This window comes from Perna viridis, chromosome 2 (assembly GCF_037379345.1).
Source record: "Perna viridis isolate PV_CMFRI_1.1 ecotype Kerala chromosome 2, ASM3737934v1, whole genome shotgun sequence".
Taxonomy (NCBI): domain Eukaryota; kingdom Metazoa; phylum Mollusca; class Bivalvia; order Mytilida; family Mytilidae; genus Perna; species Perna viridis.
In genome coordinates this window covers 42,133,610-42,152,426 of record NC_142446.1, presented here as the reverse complement: position 1 = coordinate 42,152,426, position 18,817 = coordinate 42,133,610, and the positions used below count along the sequence as shown (strand labels likewise).

The following is an 18,817-nucleotide window of genomic DNA, read 5'->3' as shown; positions in this document are numbered from 1 at the left end:
ATTTGAACATACTCACTAAAACTCGTATCTTGAAAATCTTACGTTTTGAAATTTATTCATACAGTGACCGGTGTAAGATGTTGTGGTTTAAAGTGAGTCCTAAAAATTTGCGCGGGAATCGAACACTCAAAGGGACCTCGTTAGAGAACCATTAAATCTTGCCCAGTGTCACTTCCAAACAGTCACAAGTTTACTAATGTATAAAAAAGAAGTTTAAGACAATACATGTACGACTGAAATTTTAAGACACACATGCGAAAGTTATGACCGTTTGCGTTATTTTAATTGGCTAATTATTACGGGAAAGCGGACATACCCTACCTCGACCACTCGGAATCCCCGAACAGAAAAAAATACGATTTTTCGTGTTTCTAGTAGTTTCGTGTTTCGTGTATCTGCTGCTAAGGTTGTTGTCTAAAAGGAATCTACCCCACATCCCTGTTTTACAAACACAGAGGCTCAATTGTAGAACGAGATACTACTAAACATTCAGTTCAGTAAAACTGTTATAAAACTCCTTTCATTTAAACAGTGACTGATCCAATGTTGAGCGCATCCTTTTATCGGAATACTTGGTTGATTTTGAGCAAAATGAGCAAATAATAGCATATAACCTCTTTTTTCAGGAACCCCCTTTTTCAAAATCTCAGGACCCACCCATGTATGTGTAAGTATGTGTTATATCATATTTTGATTTGTCATGTGCAGTTGTTTGTTATTACGCTTGAAATAAAAGTTTTAATTCATTGCTAACCTGCACGAGTTTTCCTGTACTATTTGAATAAAAAACGAAATTTTGACATTAATTTTATATGTGTCATTTTAAAACATAATGAAAACAAGGTTTGTTCTTCTTTGGCCTTCTTTAGTGGAATACGGATTGCTCTTTTTCTTTGGCCTTCTTTAGTGGAATAAGGATTGCTCTTTTTCTTTGGCCTTCATTAGTGGAATAAGGATTGCTCATTTACTTTTGTTTCTTTGTATGTGGTTATTGTATATTCTTTGTTGAATGTGTCCTTTTGCGCCAATTGGATATAAAATCGTAGATTAATTGTGCCAAAAAATATTTTTCTGTGTAGTCCTTTTCTGTCAAACACAAATAAGGAAACTAAATATAAAAGAAGTAAATATCTGAAGTAAAATGATAATAAAATAAAAAAAAATGAATTATAAATGAATTAAAGAAAAGAAATATAAAAATACATATATATTTAAAAATGTATCCACAATAAAAACCAAATATAAATTATTTATTATAATTATTTATTTATTTTTATTTTCATTTTAATTTGATTGTAATCATTTGTTTTTCAATTTTCAACTTTAAATTTTAAAATTAACAAAAAGAAAGGAAAAAATAACTTATATGTAAATGGTTTAATAGTTCTTCTATTTTATAATGGATAAAGTATTGCTCGTCCGTCCGTCTGTCGCTAACATGTCCCATATCTGATTAAAAAAGAAGGCGATATTCACTGGTTTACGGAAATAGCTTTGTAATGAAGTCATTTAAACTTAAAATATAAGATAAACAGCCAATTCTACAAGGATTTTGAAAAATGGTAAATAACATACAATAACCACACCACGCATCTAATGTAGCACAAATGTAAATTTACTTGTATTCTAGGGCAAAAGGATCATTAATTTATTTGCGCAATTTAACTACGAAAATCGAAAAGTAAACTGGTGCGAAAGAAGTACTGGCGCAAAAGGAAAACGCCCATTTTGACCGGCTAGTCGTTGTTTATTTGATTATTAGTCGGATCTTGGACCCTTGATTTCACTAGTTAGTCACATTTTGTTAATCTGAATAATGCCACTTAACCTATATGTACTGAATACGCATGACTTCTTTTAGTGGTTAAATTTTCAAACTGATGTGTTTGTTTGAGGGTCAGAACCGTAAAACCATATATAATGCCATATTTATTTAACATAAAAAAATGATATATGTACATGAATCTGATATTTATATGTGACCTTTAAATGACCACTTCAATCTTTAAAATACCAACACCAATGGAAACCTTAATAGTTAACCTAACAAACGAAGGAAGTCTCTGAGTCTCTGTATAACCCTTCTTAGATTGGGGGTTGGAGGAAGGCTGCTGAGGTTCAGATGAAAGAGGGAGCAATTTAGTACATGTTAATTAACTAAGTTACAGCCCTAGATTAATCCTTGGAGGAGGAATGACCCGGCCAGCGAAAGCTATATTTATTATTTAGCCTAGCTGGCCGAGTGGTCTAGGGCGCTGGACTTCGAGCAGGCGGTGTTGCCATAGATGTCACAGCGGTACGAGTTCGAGTCCCGCGGAGGGAACAACCAAAAATTTGCATCGCAAATTTGACAGTTCTAACATCGTTGGGAATTTTTCAGACCTATTTATATAATGCTACATTGTATAACTGACAGTTAATGACAAAAACAAACAAACCACCAAACAAACAAAAAACAAAAACAAAACTGTGTCATCAACTTTGTTTTTGTCGTGGATTTCAGTGTCATTTGTTTTAATAAATCAACTGTTGCATAAAACAATCTGGTAAACTTAGTGATATAAAGGTGATGTCGTTACATTTCATCATTTACCTTCTTGCTCTGGCGTAAGCGATGTTTCCTGAACTCCACGGGATTCCGAGCTTGCAGCACAACCCATTTTCTCAAAGAATTAAAATAAAGCTTTCATAAAATATAACTATATCCATAAAAGTTTCGAAATGGTTTGACCATTGTGCTTTACCAAGGAACACGCCCACGATCATTCAATGTTTGACGTTTTAAGCAAACAATGATATAGACAGAGTCCCAAATGTTGACCTGATTCTGAACTTTAATTTCAACATACAGTACTCAATATACTTTGTTTAACCATGATGTTGAATTTGCTAACAAAACTTTTTAAAATATCTTCGCTAGTTTTTGTTTGAAATCTATTGGGTTTTTGTTTTGATTGATCCGACAAAGAAAATATCGGCAAAAAAAACCTCGAACAATGAAAGCAGAAAAGACAATTCAGAGTCATAAACATCCAAGTAAATGTTTGAAAAAAAAACGTGAAAATGTGAAACATGGACAATTTTTCTGTGGAGAGTTGAATCTTTGCACAGAATAGAAACAGAATACAATATGTGTGGACAAAAATATGTTACTTTGAAGATTTGTATAACAGTATTTAAAATTATCAATAAAAAGTATACTCTAAATATGAAAACGAAGTAATTAAAATCTTATAATTTATGTTTGTTTGTTTGTTGGGGTTTAACGTCCGAGCAGCAATATTTCAGCTATATTCAGACAATCTTATAATTTAGGACCATCGCAAAACAAACCCGCAATAATTTAATTTTGTTCCATAACCAAAAATGTTTGACCCACTTTAATTTCTACCCTTGATATGCACATGCGTCGCAAACGATTAAAACAGGTCTACTAGCCGCTCAGCCCGTCCGTCAATATTGTCAATTACCTAATTTTTTCATAATCTGTAACTCAAAAAGTATCTTTTTGTTTCTATTATCACGACACATTTCATTTTCTCGTCATTCATTGAAGACCCATGGGTGACCTTGAGCTGACATTTTTCATCCCGGTGGAGTTGTTGTCTCTTTGACATATTCAATATACCCATTGTCGTTATAAATAAAGTGATCAGTGAGTAGCTAACAGATATTTTTTGCACATGCAACTTTAGATGTGTTAGAAGTCCAAATTAATAATATGATTGTGAGAATGACAATGAGTACGAGATGATTGTTGAATTCTTGTATACCGTTAATAAGAGTCTAGGAGGTGCAAATGTAGGAAATGAAAGTACTGTGCAACCTTTGTTGACACATGACTCCGTCTTGTAGAATTTTTTAACATATAATAAAGACTGATCTCTAAAAAGTATAAAAAAAAAACGTTGTACTTAAAATGCAAACTGTTTCTTTATGCTCCTTTCTTTTACATTTGAGTATTTCTCTTTTTTTATCAAACAAGTGTGGGTATATACTGGTTAATACCGAAGAGCATATTTGGACATACATCCGTTTTATATTGTATGTGTTTGCGTCGTCTAGAAAGCGAAATATCCCATTAATAGCAATTAATGCAACATTTATTATACGATATAATTGTTGAAAACAATATGATCACTTGTTCACGAAAGTCAATAATACGAGGCGCCGAATGGGACTCTCGTGGTTTTGTACTCAAAATTCAATTTTGTACAGACAAATAAACTCTGATTAACAAAATTTTTAACATACTACAAATGTTCAATTTTGTGAGACAAAAGTCTATTTTGTGTCACAAAATTCAATTTTCTCACAAAAGTCTACTTTGTATGCAAATTAGTTTACAAAATCATTTGGATATCAAATGAATTCTCTCATCACGATTTTGTAAGAAGGTTTCTCATTGGATACAGTAACCGCGAGTCTCGCAGACGCAGGTTTCCGATTACTTCGAGCAACGCAGTACGATTAATGCCGATCTATGTGAAATTAAAAAAAAATCTTTTAAGTTGCATTCTACAGTAAACCTGTTTTGAAATTACTAAAATTGCTATTATACGTTTTCTATGAGATTTGTTTGAAAAAACAGGTTTTGAAATACGCGATTTTTCTACTTCCGATTTATTGGGATTTCCCTGGTAAATCACGTGATCATTTCCTGACATCTTTCGACTCGACTATAAAATGTTTTTTCCCGACCTGTTAATCACCACCAAAATTGTTAAAATTTGACTAGATGATATGTATTAATGTCCCAAATTTTGCTGGAAAAAGAAATGAATCGTCAGAATGTCCAAGAAAATCATATTACAAATATGTTGTGCATTGAAGTTTGTTAATCTGTCAAAGTCGGCGAAGGAATATCTTGTTCCACTATCCCTCACGATTTTTTGCCAGATACAGATAGATTCCTTATTTCATTCCAATTCTATTGAATGACACAAGAAATTCGGTAAAGTGGAACACGTTGGGCGAGATGAAAATCCGACATATTACGCGTCTAACTTTCGTTTCCCTTTTGTTTACAAATGCTCAAATGACCTGTCTTTAGATTCAAGATTAAGTGACCCAGTGGATTATACGATTACGATATCCGATATTTCTTTCACTTGTGTGTTTTGTTATAACCGCGCACATTCGTACATTATCCACTGTATTGCAGTGAAAGCTTTAAGTTTGTAATACACGTGTACATGATGCTGCACATTTTGAATTCATTTGTTAAATTGAATTTTGTCTCACAGAATTGAATTTTGTGACACAGAATTGAATTTTGTCTCACAGAATTGAATTTAATTTCACAAAATTGAATTTTGTGTCTCTGAATTTAAACTAGGTGCCTAGAAACTAATCACTTATATACGTGACACATAGTTTCAAGTAACAATTTGTGGCACTCGAGCTATATATAGCTAATCAATTAAGAAATAGTTATAGCTAGTTGAGAGGTACTTGTATCTTCTGCAAGGTAGTGTCTCTGCGTACGCAACTTGTGTAGTCGGAGCCTCAGAGGTTCTACGTACATATAAAATATTGCAATATCTGATGAACATTCATTCGGTCCAGTATGAATTTTTCATTTCTTTGGTTACTCAGATATGAGAAAAGAGGACAAAATTGCAAAATTAGGGATTCGGTCCGATTTTCAATGGGTCTGATACTCTCAGCGATCAAAATATTATGACATACGTGCATTGCAGCAAATATTTATTTCTCATATCCTGGAGCTGTTGGTATTTATTTTGAAAATATTTTGGGTGCATATCGGTGTAAAACCAAATGATCATTAAAACATAATAATTAGATAGTTTGTGTATTATCCTTAAACATAAAGACATATATCATAAGATAAGAATTTTTGCAAATTATCCATTTATAGATAAAATCGTCACATTACATGCATATAACAGCGTATTATATTGAGGCCCCGAGTGCACAAGTTTTGTACGAGAAGACAAGATGCCTCTCTCCAACGATCATGACTTGAGTTTGAATGCCTTGACAGACATTTTCGACCCAGAGGTCGATAAACTGAATTTAACCTTAAAATTTTAGAAACTGCTAGAGGCCAACTAGTACGTTGTAAGTCAATTATGCAGTGTGTCGGGGAGTTTTGTATTTATTCATCTATAGATGTTCCATATAAAACTACACCGAACCTGAATATTGCGCAAAATGTCGCACTGCTACGGTGTCATCTGAATATTGAGTTAAATTAAATGTCCTTCGTTATCACTGGGACTAATGTTAGTTATATTTAATGACAAGTTTTTGGAATGGTTAATTTAAATCAAAGTTCAATATTAACCATTTGTGTTTAGACATGTTTGAAGTCGATCCACGTTCTTTTCTTTGGCTTATTCCTATTTTTGCAATTTGACGATTATTTGAGGCGATCGATATAAATTGATTCAGTACATGAATACTTTGATTTCCATTCAACCTTAGATACATTTCTTTTCCCTGTACTATGATACCCCCGACGACATGAGCGAGAAACCGAAGTTAGAAAACGTTTTTGAACTATTCAATGCACAATTTAAAGATCTCCACCTGTTGAAAAGTGCATACCGTTCGTTGTGCTTTGACAGACGCAACCCTCTCATAGCTCAAGAGATACAGTCATGCAATGCAGCTTCGGGATAGAGGATAAACTTTTCACGAGCGTCGTGTGAGACATGGCCTTGTGCGAATGAAATATATACGTTTGAAAGCATATTTACTGATATCATTCAGTTACTGAATGATTTTTTTACTCAACCCAACTATGTTCCCGACAACAAGGCATCAAGGTTACTCCTTGAAAAATTGATTCAATTTTGATGGACGACAGTGAGTACTGTCTGATATATAAGATTTTCTTATGGCAAGCCAAAGTGGACAAAAATCGTTATTTTGTACTTCTAGAAAATAATTTTGTAATATTACAAAATCATTTTTTAGCTCATCTGGCCAAAAGCTATGCAAGTTATTGCCATCACTCGGCGTCCGTGGTCGTCGTTGTCATCAGCCGTCGTTAACAATTATATAAAACTCATCTCCTCTGAAACTACTTGACCAATTAGAACCAAATTTGGTATGAATGTTCCTTAGAGTATTCTGCATAGAACTGATGTGGGGATTTTTGATTCGTCTTAACACATGGCAGCTGTTACTAAAAGTAGAACATAGGGGTCAGACAGTAGTTTTTCAAATATATCTACACTCCTTGAGACGTTTAGGTTTCGGCTAGAAACCACTAGTTCCACTTCCCATAGGCTTCTGTGCTAATTTCACAATATTCAATGGCTTCTCTGGACTTTACCTTAACTTTAACCTGCAGAGGACTATATATCAGCATGATTCTACATATGTCCGCTCTTAATCCTCAGAATGGCATGTGGGGTTAGCAGACTTGCAGTGCAGTACTGGTCACCGGAAGTGAAGGGTCTATAAATAGCATGGGAAATCCCAGTGTTTTCACAAGATAGGGTATATTTAGAAATCATTATGGAGATTAGGCTTCACATCACAAGAAGCAAAATGCACCTATAAAATGTACAGAAATGTTTTTCCTTTCAGAAACTGTTTAATTTTTTAAAATAAGATGAGCACTTTTTTCACAGCACTATGAGGAACAGGGGTAATTTCTGCGTAGGACTTTTTTGCGTACGTTCCAAATGCTCATCGGTTGAATTGGTGGTCTGTAACCTTTCCTGCACGCATGATACCTAAACGAACGCTAAACGCTCACCAAACGCACGAGAAATGAACACTTCTATCGTGTGTTTTAAAGAATGCTCCTATTGTGCGTTTAAACGCGCGATAGACGAACGCTCACAGCATGCATTTAAACGCACGATAGACGAACGATGAAAAATAATAATAATAATAAATAATGACAAAAGAAAAAATAGAAAATGAAATTAATGAAAATATAAAGATTAATAATACAAAAAATATAAATAAATGTTAAATCAAGGAAATAATCAAAGTAAAAAAAATAAACGAACGCTCGTATCGTGCGTTTAAATGAACGCCTCTATCGTGCATTTAAACGAACGCTCCTATCATGCGTTTAAACGCATGCTCCTAGCGTGTGTTTAAACGAACACTTCTATTGTGCGTTTAAACGAACGCTCGTATCATGCGTGTAAATGAACGCCTCTATCTTGCATTTAAACGAAAGCTCGTATCATGCGTGTGAATGAACGCCTCTATCTTGCATTTAAACGAACGCTCCTATAATGCGTTTAAACAAATGCTCCTAGCGTGTGTTTAAACAAACACTTCTATCGTGCGTTTATTATGCGTTCAAACGAACGCAAAAGTACAATTTATGTGTAAAAACACGATAAATGGTGCATGTATGCTAAAATGGGAAACGTGAACGTCTCAAGGAGTGTATAAATAACGAAAAACCTAGTTGTTTTCCTTTAACTAGATAGAAAAGCAAAAGCAAGGTGTACATATCCAAAAACCTCAATAAAATATTTTTTGGGTGGTATAATTATACCCCATGCAAAAAAGTTGTCCTGTCTGTCTGTCCGTCCTTCCATCACAAGTTTTCGTCATCTTGACAGTCACGTGTTGACAGCGGCTCCATCTTTCAAACTTTGGTGAATGGTAAGTAGCAAAAATCATGGGTGGGATTTTTTTTCACGAAAATCAGTCAAGGGAAACCACTCCTGTGGAAGGGGGACTTAGTAAAAAAATCCGTGATTGGGGATTGTATCCCAGATAGCATCTCCACTTTTTTTACCACATTCCTTCAACCTAGTAGCAATAAAATCTTGGATGGGATTGATTTTCACAAAAAATCAGTCAAGGGGGACCACTTCTAAATGTTATTGTGTTAAGGGAATAAAGTTTGTGCAATTGTGTGCATGTGAGGTATTGTGAGCATGCTCTCTAATGTTCTTTAATTGCTTCTTGCATGTATTTTATTTAAGCTTAAAAATGTAATTTAAATTGTTTTTTTTTGAAAAAAATTGTTTTATGGGTTAGAACTTACAACACTAGTTTTTGGTTAATATAGAGGTTTTCATTTATTCGAGGCACATTTGTACCCATATACATGTACATGTACAATGTACATGTCTATTCAGATATTAATGATTTTTACACCTGATTTACTGAAGCAGTGCTTCCAAGCTTTGAAGATGCAAATGTGTGAGGTTTTGCAGTTTTAAAGATCATGCAAAGAGAAAAAAACAATAAATCAAGTGAAAATGCTGGTAAATCAGCTTCACTCATGCAAATTGGGTGAGAGTTGGTAGTATTGCCAAAGTTTGCCCTGAAGCAATATTAGGTAACCAATGATAAAGTTGGAATTTGAACTTGGATGAAGCGGTTTACATTGTACATCAAGCTATATTTTATTCTCCTAGTGATACTTGACATGTTTAGGTTTCTAGCACTCACGATAACTATATATAGATGCACCATGAAGGCTCATCAAAAGCTAACAAAATGCTTATAAACCCACAATAAATGAACGCTTCTATCATGATTTTACGATTCTGCAGGTTTGAATTTACAATATATGAACTTTTGAAATTGTGTCATATTCATTTTATTTAGTTACATTGTATGTCTTCTTTTTTTCTTACATTTTGCTGAATTTAAAAATAGTAAATAAAAACTCTATTCACTATTTTTCCATAAAAAAAAAAATATATATATATATATGGTAACAATTTTGATTTACATTTGTATACAAAGCACTAAAAAGATGGAACTACATGTGCATGTGTTATTTGATTTTTACACAGAGCATTGGATGAAAATTAGAAAAAAAGAAGCTAAAATAATAATGCATCACAAGTCATTCATGTAAGAAAAAAGATAAAAGGTAAAAACCCTTCTTGTCCTAATATCTATTTTATTTTGATTTATAAGATTTTTTTTCCTTTCCCCGAAGAAAAATGACAGAATAGAAAATGTGATCCCTGTCTATCTGGTTGCTCCCTAAAACAGATATGTTACAATTTAAAGAATAAAGACCCTTTTTCTTCTAACTTACAAAGCCAGTACATAATTACTATATTTAAGTAGTATTCTAGATGCTCAAACATCTGGATAAGAACAAAAATTATAGTAACTCTGCTTGATCAAATAGCAATATTTTTGTGGTCTTTGAATGAATTATATACATGTATTAGATTTGCATGCATATGCATGTTATTTGGAAAAATATATATATATATATAATAGAAATAGATGATTAATGATAATAATAACAAGTAACAAGTAACAAAAGAAAGAAAAAAAAGGGAACATTAGGATTAAGGGAAAATATAAATGATAATAAATAAAAATAACTGCTGAAAAAAAAATAATGACATGTATGACAATGTTGGTTCTCTTCTTAAAGCTACCACTTTCAATGGAAACATTTAAACAAATGTTCATATAGTGTGTTTAAACTTTAAATGAATGCAAAACTACATGTACGTGCAAATGCACACAAAAGGCTAAGCAAATGCTGAATAAACGATGCACGAATGGGAAACCTCAACATTTCAGGGAAAGTTTCAAAATTTCTCCAAAAATGGTTAGCAAATTATCCTTAATAAGATAAATTATTTCTTAAATGAAAAAAGATTACATCTTATACATGTTATATTTGTAAATCATGATTATTTCCTGTGTAAGCAGACTGGTGTATCGACTTGAAAGAAACTTATGTTGTCATAGTTCCAAACAATCCAGTGTTGATGTTAGCAAAATATACAAGTGCAAACATTACAATATTCTGAAGTTTTATTAAACAGAGCAAGTACAATGTACATGTAATATTTCTGTTACAGACTTGAAACTTAACCTAGAAAATAAGTAGATACAATTAATTAAGTAAAAATGCATGAAAATCTGACATCATCATAAATTTTCAAAAATTTTTAAATAAACATGTATATTTATTTTAAGATTCACATGAAGTTCTGAAAAGAATACAGAGAACAGATTCAACAGATAAAGAGTTAATGGTAGTTTTGGCTGAACACTTTTTCAGAAAAATTTCACTTTCTGACACATATACAATAGATAATGATTCAGCAAATTACAAGAACATTTATGTCTGTAAATGTGGATCATGCAAACTAGGAAGATTGTCTTCTTGCTTTGATGACACAAGTATAGGTGAGTTGTCTGCCTGAAATATTGAAAAGTTAAGGAATATACAATATACTTGAACAATTTTAACATGAAATGGATGAATGAAATTTAATAGTATTTTTAATAATGAAAATTTAACATAAAATAATGGTGATAGCAAAATTACCCAACACTACTTTAATCCATAATCAAGTAAGTCCAAAATAAATCGGACAAAATAGATATTACACCACCGGAGTAGCTTGTTTCACTATAGTCCTGTCTAGGTACTAGCATTTCAAACAAAATGGTGAGTTAAATCTAGGTTTTACAGCACGCCAAACCCCTCTTTCTCTTACATTGCAGCATGAGTATTCCAGTAGTGATTAAATAGCATTTGCGTGCTATTGCATCATAATCAATGAATAATTTACTTAAAGCAATCATTACTCATTGTTTTTGAAGAAATTAGTATTTTGTATTTTTCAACCAAGGACAAATATCTGAAAAAGAGTTTGGTAAGAGGCCTTTTGAGACGCATTTCCTCCTACCCCCTGATTCAGGAGTCTGTTACGCAGATATTTATGGTGTTTAAGGAAATCAGAGTAGTTAGTACTTACTCTAGTGTAGCAAATCAATTGTGAAATATAAACACCATATGCAGGAGATGAAGGTATATTGCTGCTCAGGTAAGGGAAATCTGAAGTTGTCTCTTTTATCATAAATCTTAGTACTGAGATGTCCACAGGTGTTGAATTCGAGATGTACATTTACAGGTTAAAAAGGATGCTAAACAAGTTATTTCTGTAGTCTCCTTTATGTGGAGCTCTGGTGGATATATTGAAGGTAACCATTTACCAAAAGAAGGGTTATTATTGGACATTACATCATCCACATATCTGTATATGAAATTAAAGGATTTAGCATCTTATATTTTTATTCTTTACAAGATTCTGACGAAATTCAGTCTCCTATGAATACAAAAACAAATCTGCTTGGAGATGATCACAATTTGTGCCTATTGAAATGCCAACATGTTTCTGAAAAATAGCTCCTCCAAATGTAACAAATAAGTTATCAATTAGGAAATCAAGCATGCTGCAAACCTGCTTTTCTGGGTAGCAAACTTTACACTTCTGAGATGTTTGAGGACATGTGAGGATTTGTAATCTAGAACAACATAATTTCTCGTATCAGCAAAATATTTACGAATAAGTCCTTTTGAGATTTCGATTTATCATTGCAACGTAGTGTTAAGAGTTGAGAAGTCAACATTTTAAAGAGAACTAATTTCCGAAAAACTACGGAATTTCAGGTTTTCAAGTAAATCTTTAGAATTTTAAGTACATGTATCCACATATGATTAATGCCACTACGAGAGTAGGTGGTAATGCAACTAGCTTGCTGTCCATTTTTCACTGCGGATAATATCTTTGTAAGGTGATTCGACATCTCCTTCATAGAACAAGATGAAGATCCAGCTATACACCTTTCTTTGTATGATAAAAAAATATAATAATTGTGAGATTGAAAAAAAAAAAACTTAAAATGTTCTCATGAACAATTATACTTTTATTAACCGGTTTTTTTTTCACGTAGTGTCTTTGGATAAAGGTTATTAAATTTTATTCAAATGAAAGGCCTTAACATATTCCTGTTAGTAGGTATGTACAAAATAACGAAAAACATTATCGGTACATGTGCATTGTATCAAGTTACATTTAGTATATTGTATACAGTTTTTTTTTAATCCCCCTAGCTGCCCTTAAAGCGATCTGAAATCAACTATAGCAAATGCATGTATCAATTTCTTGCATTTAATATTAGAACTTGATAAAAGCTACACATGTTTAATATTAGCTGTGAATGATTGGCTAGCAAAGATGCCAACATTAAAACACTTAATTGGTATACATTGTGTATTTCGGCAAAACAAACCCTGAAGTACCAGCAATGGGATAATTCAAATGCGTCAAAATCTCATGGGCTGAATGTGAAATCAGGAACCAAAGACGATCTTCATACATAATCTAGTGAACTGAATAAGATAGATGACTTATAAAAACCTTATATAAGGAAGACAAAACAACGTCACTCAAACTAAAGTACATTTTTTTTTACTTCTAGCAATAAGAAATCCCACAAAAAATTGGGAGTGACATCGGGTGCCCCAGAAAGTAAAAAAAATCCTGCTTTGCCGGGGGCACCTGTTATATTGTAAGTGAGTACAATCCGGTATTAATCTAGAAACAATAATGCAGCTCCGTGACAAGAGTCACAATGGGGTTCTATCAAAAACAATTCAACCTTAGGCAAAGTCACTTAATTCTGAGAAAAGTAATTTAAATGCAACACTGATCTTACCAGTCACCCTATCTGTGATTTATGATCTACTTTACAGTTTTCAATATATTATGTTTATATAAGTATCTGAAAACTTCCCAATGATTATAGAACTGCAAATTTTTTTGTCATTCCCTATGCAGGACTTTAGCTCATACTGCTGTGACATTTATTGCAACACTGCTTTTACTTAGTCCAGCACTCTCAACCACTTGGTCGGCTAGGTTATATAAAATGTACCATATTGTGGGTAATTTTTTGCAGGTACCAAGTTCAGTCTACGGGAGATAAATGTGAACAATCTGGACTTAAATTCGGCGAGCTTTAATCTTTGTGATTCTTTGTGGGAATAAAGTGAAAACTGGAATCTTGTGAAAAGTTTTGGCTGTACGGTAGCTTTCACTGACCGGGCGATTCGTCATCGTAGGTTTGATCTATAGTTGTAACTTAGTACTTGATGTATATAGTACAAGACAGTAAATTAAGATACTTATATATTGTATGTATATATGGATTGTATTTTCAATTTTGTTATAGGGAATCCAGATTGTTGGCATGGATCGTTAGATATTCTTCTTGGAAACATGGAGTGTTTTGTTAATGTAGTTTCCACAGAAAACGAAATCAGTCCTGGGTGCAGGGAATCTGTAGAGATGAAACTCAGGAGTGCTGAAGAAAGAGGTTTTCGTAGACAGACATTGGCACAGGCTATAGTATTTTCTTACCTACAAAAAACAGAGACATTCTACTTTGAACAATTTTCTTATTCCTTGTATGGCAGCAACTCGGAAAGAGATTTACTTTACTAAAAGTTTACTTTTACGACAGCAAACATATCTTGCTCGAAAGTAGGCCAATTAAGCTGCTTTTTGAAATCCCTGGTTCAAAATTTTTGTTAAATTATGAGGCTATTTTAGCAGCATGGCTTGTTCTCAATTATAAATATTTATGTACTGGACCTCATGAGTTGTTACTGAAAGCTCCCAAGGCAAATTTCTTCAGTCTTGCTTCACCCAGCCTGGAATTGAATGAAAATGAACTTGCATTCAAAAATGTTGTTGCCAGGAATACCTTTGTGGACTATGCCTTCATTGATATTATAAAACCTACGTTTGTGTGGCCATCAAATCTACCATGTCGACCATTTGATTTAGAAAATAATCAGTGAAAGAGAAATGATTAAATCAATAATTGGAACATAGTATCAATATTCGCACTTCAATTTGATAAATACTGGTTTCATGTAATCATATTATATCGCACTTCAATTTGATAAATACTGGTTTCATGTAATCATATTATAGGGGTTTAACCTTTTTCCGATGCAATTACATATTCTGAATTTTATTTGTAACGAAGAACATGGGCCTGCCTGTGTGGATCATACGTAATTAAGGTCAGGTCAGGAGGTGTAAACTAACATATTCAAATCAGCTCAACATTCCATATATACCATAATGGTATAATATCCCTTTTTATAAGTTCGCCATTTTTTTCCCAATTTTTACCAGGCTTTGTATAAAGAAACAAAATATGTCGATCAATTATTGTTTTGAATTTTTATCAGAGGCTTAATATTTTGAGCACCGGAAACAATTAACGTACTTCAACATACATGTACCCTCAACCATGAATTGACAACACAACATTTCATTTGTAAATATGTAAACAAATGTATAATTGATTATTGTTGGCCTATCAAGAAATTCATCTCAAATAATTGTTTAATGAAAAAATAATAGTTTAATATATGCTTCTTCTTATCATATAAGGTCCATATTCATGTGTCTGTCTGTCAGTATTTTAACAATTTTGTTGTCGGACAATACAAGTATGTTCATGCACATGCATATAACTTTAATCTGTAACACCAATGGAGCAAAAATGTCTTGTAGCTTAACTCAGTCTGTCTGTTCATTTGTCTCACATAGAAAGCTTTAAAGGTACTTACTTTGTATAATGTAAGTCAAAAAGTATCAAACCAAAATAATTTCTACTTTATATGAGAATGGAAATGGTAAATATGCCGAAGAGATGACAACTCCACTGGGATAAAAAAAAATTAGTTCAAAAGGTTTGAGTCCCTTGTTTAAACATAAATAAAGAAACTGACCATACGTTCCACCAATGAAAAAAAAGGACTAATTGCAGTTCACTGACATACATTTGTACCAGCTACAGACCAGTTCAAACCTACAAAAAGTGAAGTCCTCAATTATTCCCAATGGCTTACGGGCTTAAGAATCACGGTACATCATAAGTCATACAATAAGAACACAACGCGTGTCAAGACGAAAACTGCTTTTAAATATAGTGTGCAAGGCATTTTTTTGACGTCAACTTAGTATTAAAACACTAGAATCAATGGTGAACAAACACTATAAATGCTTTCATCCCTACATTTATTTCGGAAATTTGTAACTCACACTAGCTTTTATATGTCCTTCAAAGATGGATTGTATTATGGTTAAACATGTCTGTCTGTCCGTCTGTCTGCCTACTTGCCCATGTTAACATGTGCCATTAATCTACAATCCCTTGTTTAATAAACTTCAAACTTAAAAAAAAATGTTCGTAATGAAGGTCTAACGGTCTGCATACTATTTGGAGAAAATTCCAGTGTTTTTAGTCTTGAGTTATGATACTTTATTTAAAAAAAAGGGGAGAGAAAAGATATTTCATGTCATCCCAAAGAAATTGCATGATGAATTCACTTCAAACCATACACATTTATTTATTACAGTTGTTTGAGGGTCTGTATTCATTTTGGTGAAATACATTTTATCATTTTTTCTCTCTGGAGTAAAGGGACTTTTTCATATATTCATAGTTTTTTAGATGTCGCAACGTAACTTGAGAATCCCTTGTACATTCCTTTGCACTTTTCTGGTACTTTTTTTCACCTGTCACACCGAACTCATTAGCCCCGTGCAGGTCCGGGTGTTAAAAGAATAGGCCTGTAGCAGCGCTAAGCTTGTCGTAAAAGGCGACTAAATAGTGCTCAGAAACCTAGCCGGGGGCTAGGCGCTCTGCCCACAGAGCAGTTGGGATGTTTGGCCCAGGTGGTGGAATGGGGTACCCCTGGCATGTTACGGAAAACCTGACCGCAAACCATAGTGGTGCCCCGTGTTGGGAAAGATGCCACGTTCTTCGCACGTTAAAGAACCCTGCTGTGGTATTCGATAGAAGTAGGAACCTTTGCGCTCCGCCACAGGAGGCTAAATTGCCCGACCTTACCCACCTCTCCCTATTTCCAGTGGCAATCAAAATTTGTCGACCCTTTTAACCTTGTGTCCCATCCTTTTTTTTTCATTTCATCATCATTTCATGTTCATTTTTAACACCCATTTCATGTTCATCGTCTGAATATAGCTGAAATATTGCTGCTCGGACGTTAAACCCCAACAATCAATCAATCAATCCGAACTCATTATGGGGACAAACTTATCATGTGCTCATGGCACATCTGTTTATTTTGCTTATAGTGTTTATATACATATTGAAGATACTTATGTCCTGACCAATACATGACAGTGGAACAGGTCCAGGCAACTATTGGTCTTTTTATTTTGTCAGAAAGACAACATTTGAATTAAACATGATTGCTTGTATACAAAATATGACAAAATAGCTAGTTTTCTAAATAAGGTTTTAAAGTTTTGTTCAAATATTCTTTTCAATTAAAAAAAAACGAAAAACGGATTTTTAGGTTATATACATTGTAAATGTTTATCCATTTTTATGTAATTTTTTTTTGTTTTTGAAGGCAATTAATAAAATAAAAAAATCAGTGTATATTTATTTCCTTTTGTTACATTGACATTCTTAAGTAAGAGAAATTGTGAGACATCTAAGCTTTTTTATCTTATCAAGTTATCTTCTGAATCGTTCCATATCATCTATAATGACCTATTTTCGGGACCAATTTTCTTTGTTCCACTTTCAAACTATATAAATGATAAGTGAATGCTGTATAAGCATTCGTAGGTTTATCTTTTTAAGAATAATTTCACCCATTTGCAGGCTTATCACTTACAATGCATTTTTTAAAGAGCCAGTGATTCATTTTTATACATTCATCAAAGACAGTTTATAGTTTACACACGGTTGTCCGTCTGTTAGTCAATCTGCCTTGATAAATTGCACTGTACTTTGATAATTCCTTGTTCAATAAATTTCAAACTTTACACAATTGTATTGTTAAGTTACTTTTGCAGTCTGTTTATTTTTTAAGAGAATTTCTATTTTATTTCCTGAGTTACAAGACTTTATTTTGAAAAAGTCAGAGTCAGCAGTTTACATGTCATCCCATATTTTGGCGGTGGAATTTTTTTGATATGTCAATATGAGTCTGGTGAAATGCACTACGAAATTAATTGTGGTCTCGTACCTGTAAAACAGAAAAAAGTACGTTTTAACATTCATCTGTTGAAAATCTGGGGTTGCTTGAAATTCTTCGTCTTTTCACTCGTTCAGCTGCCCTCCGCTCAACAAAACCCAGATTTTCAATGGATTCTCGTGTAAGAATCAATTAGATTGATATAGCGTAATAGAGAGAACTATGGAGTATTTATTACAAATTCACGGCCGCTTAAAAGTTGGATGGCATGACGTTATTTAATAACTAAAGGATCAGACACTTATCATATCAGTGATCTTCTTAAACTATTCAGCTTACCTCAAAATTTGGGGGGCAGTTTACATATTACAGACCTACGTGTAAAACATAACCTTTTGCATCTTAAGTGTAACTATTCAATTAACCAAGACCCAAGCGGAAACCAAACAAATACACATAGGAAAAAAACAAAAACAAACACACAAACACACGGGAAAGAGACACCTACAACAACATAAAATAACCAAAATACAATGCACAAAGGAACAAAAGTGTATGAGCAAACCCGGCCCCCATTAAAACCTGAAGCATGGACTAGGTGCACCGGTATGGTCAGCGTCTGCTTTTCTAGAAACACCCACCGAGTTGCTCATAAAATGTCACGTCTGGGGTAACGAAAGAGGAAAGGAAAACTGACGCGATAAATAAAGCAATTCTCATGGTACAAAAAATCATGCCAGCAGTACGTTATCAAAACAACAAAACAAAAAACAAGCAAAAAAGCAATAACAACAAACGCACAAACACAAATTTCTTTGAAATAAAAATGTGCGCAATGTGAAATATAGTTGCTAAAGTTATTTATAGCAATGAAAATGGCAAGGTAAACTGGATTTCTTTGATTTTCTGTTGTGACTTTCCCTTTATAAATAGAGACTCTCTAAAGCATCAAAACCATTGATTAACTGTTGAATTGAAAAGAATTCTGATAACGGCCTTATTCTATCTCGTTTGATGTTGTATTCTATTGGGCAACATTTGTCTTTTTCACACCAT

The 18,817-nt window shown here is 33.3% G+C and overlaps 1 pseudogene across 1 annotated transcript; it reads left to right on the top strand.

Annotated features, from left to right (window-relative positions):
* Nucleotides 1-6,484: 6,484 nt before the first annotated feature.
* On the top strand, nt 6,485-15,266 carry LOC148625141 (uncharacterized; annotated as a pseudogene). Its single transcript, XR_015919865.1, has 3 exons — nt 6,485-6,834; nt 10,912-11,124; nt 13,960-15,266. The product of XR_015919865.1 is annotated as an uncharacterized LOC148625141 (transcript).
* Nucleotides 15,267-18,817: the final 3,551 nt, after the last annotated feature.